General features: G+C 31.3%; 1 long non-coding RNA gene across 1 annotated transcript; it reads right to left on the bottom strand.

Annotated features, from left to right (window-relative positions):
• Positions 1-1,126: 1,126 nt before the first annotated feature.
• On the bottom strand, positions 1,127-1,448 carry LOC142226261 (uncharacterized). Its single transcript, XR_012719644.1, has 2 exons — positions 1,382-1,448; positions 1,127-1,316 (listed from the first exon to the last, which is right to left on the bottom strand). It is a non-coding gene; the product is annotated as an uncharacterized LOC142226261 (long non-coding RNA).
• Between the last annotated feature and the right edge of the window lie 1,501 nt (positions 1,449-2,949).

Genomic DNA, 2,949 nt, shown 5'->3' with positions numbered 1-2,949 from the left:
TTGGCGTGTATATCAACCGATCTTCCTCAAATTCCGTACATGCGTATATTTTATGGGTCTCGAAAAACTTGCAAAATATCAGCCAAATCGGTTCAGATTTAGATATAGCTCCCATATATTGCTTTCGCCCGATTTACACTCATTTGCCCACAGAGGCCAATTTTTTGCTCCGATTTAGTTGAATTTTTGCACAGGGAGTAGAATTAGCATTGTAACTATACGTGTCAAATTTGGTTGAAATCGGTTCAGATTTGGATATATCTCCCATATATAGCTTTCGCCCGATTTACACTCATATGACCACAGAGGCCAATTTTTAACTCCGATTTAGTTGAAATTTTGCACAGGGAGAAGAATTGGCATTGTAACTATGCGTGCCAAATTTGGTTGAAATCGGTTCAGATTTGGATATATCTCCCATATATAGCTTTCGCCCGATTTGCACTCATATGACCACAGAGGCCAATTTTTAACTCCGATTTAGTTGAAATTTTGCACAGAGGGTAGAATTAGCATTGTTGCTATGCGTGCCAAATTTGGTTGAAATCGGTTCAGATTTAGATATAGCTCCCATATATATGTTTTTCTGATTTCGACAAAAATGGTCAAAATACCAAAATTTTCCTTGTAAAATCGCCACTGCTTAGTCCAAAAGTTGTAAAAATGACTCTAATTTTCCTAAACTTCTAATACATATATATCGAGCGATAAATCATAAATAAAATTGCTTCAGAGTTAAATGTTTCACATATCTTTTTTTTACTAATATTGTGTTCCACCCTAGTGCATTAGCCGACTTAAATTTTGAGTCTATACACGCTCACAAAAAATCGCTTCTGTAATATATACTCCCAAACATATTTTGCTTCAAGCATATACATTTTTGGGTATTGCCCACACATTTATATGTTTGATCTCTTCCAATATATAATATGTTTGAAAGCATATTGGTCTAAACAATATATGTTTGGGTAGTCTAAGTTCCAAACATTTTGTATTTTTGCATCCAAATTCAATAATGTTGTCTTCCGAAAAACAATATGTTATTATGTGAACATATAATATGTTTGGAAGCATTTTGCACCCAAAAATATTATATGCTTAAAAAGAATTCTCCCAAACAATATTGTGCTCAAAATTTTATTTATTTATTTATATATTTACAATCATAATGAATTATGAAAATAAACAGGTAATATAGGTGCTAACAACATAGGGTTTCGACCTGAATGTTCAAAATTTTGTTTCTGCCCAATTGTATATTCCCCCACATCTTTCTCACTTCCACGAGATTTTTTAGTTCTTAGCACCTTTTTCTGTAATACAAACATTGTAGAAGAAATTATTCAATTGTATGATTTTTTTTTTATTTTAATTTTACCTTTTGCCGGACGGGGATTCGAACAGCGGACCACACAGTTTGTAAGGATCAAAGAAGTAGCTGATCAATTGCCCAAGGAAAAATAAAATGTTAATTTTGTAATAACAAGCAACAACCACCAACTTAATTCAATATCGCTCCCTGTTAAATAGCGCTCCAAGCTACTAAACACATATATGTTTATAGGCTATTTTTAAATTAATATATGTTTGCATCCAAGCATATTATATTTACAAACATTTTATGTCCCAAACATAATATGTTCTAACATATTAACATATATGTCCCAAACATGTTATGCTAGTTTATGAACATTATATGATTGCACTCAAAAATATTGTGTTTAAAAATTTGTGTTCCAAACATATAATGTTTATAGCCAAACATATGAAAAACAGTCTTTTTCATCCGTGTAGATTTTGTAGAAGTCTATCAAATTCTGTCCAGATGGAGTGATATTTAAATGTATGTATTTGGTACAAACCTTTATATATAGCCCCCAACACATTTGACGGATGTGATATGGTATCGAAAATTTAGATCTACAAAGTGGTGCAGGGTATAATATAGTCGGCCCCGTCCGAATTTAGACTTTCCTTACTTGTTTTTTTATTCAACTTGAAGAAAACACTTGGAGCTTTCGATACCGTTACAGTTTTATGAACAAAAACAACGCTGACAGTGAGTCTCAAAACACAAAAAGTTGCCCACAGGCAACTCTAGGGTCGAAAGATTTAAGATGTGACCATAATACAGATGTGTGGATTTTGTAATATTTTTCCAAAGAAATCTTTTGTAACATTTTTTTTTATAATTTTTAATACATTCTAACGTTTGTCTGGAAAGTTTGACCCCAAATACTTTAAGAATTCACAATTTTAGTAGTTAATTCGACAAAATTTTATTAATTTTTTTATTAATTTGTAATCTGATTTTAAACTAAGTAAGAAAGTAAAAATTATTACTCAAAAATATGAAAAAAGCGAGTTATACAAAATTGAATTAAAAGGTCTTATTGGGTAGTTAAACTAAAGAACTTTTTGGAAGGATATTTTTGGAAGTGCTTTTATTTTCGTACATTTAGAAGAACTTCCAAATTGTATGCTGGGTAGTCAAAGGATTAATTAGTGAATTAAAGAATATTTTGAATTTATTTCAAAATAAAAAAACATCAATTGCCGTAAATTTAAGAAATTTATTTAATACCTTTTAGGCGTATTACAAATTGAAACATTCAGTTTACATTGCATTATTACATGCGGAATCGCAATTACTTTGGCCTCCCTTATGCAATCTATCTTTTTTTTTTTTCTTAAACTATATATGCCGACTAATTTCGCAATTATAAATAGATTAATAACAAGAGGTATGGGATAATTTAAAAATCCATTTCTTCTCTTTGCCGGCTTTATAAATACTTCATCATATTTCAGCACTGTCGAAGAGGCGCTAAAACCTTCAACGTTACTCCAATCACGCCAATATCAAAGTCTTGAGTGAAGAAAATCCACAGCAAGGGCTTAGGTAAGATTATCCGCCGTTGATGGCACAAAACCAAAACAATTGTT

This window comes from Haematobia irritans, chromosome 2 (assembly GCF_050003625.1).
Source record: "Haematobia irritans isolate KBUSLIRL chromosome 2, ASM5000362v1, whole genome shotgun sequence".
Lineage (NCBI taxonomy): Eukaryota > Metazoa > Arthropoda > Insecta > Diptera > Muscidae > Haematobia > Haematobia irritans.
The sequence above is the reverse complement of the archived record's forward strand: the minus strand, read 5'-3'. Positions and strand labels throughout refer to the sequence as shown.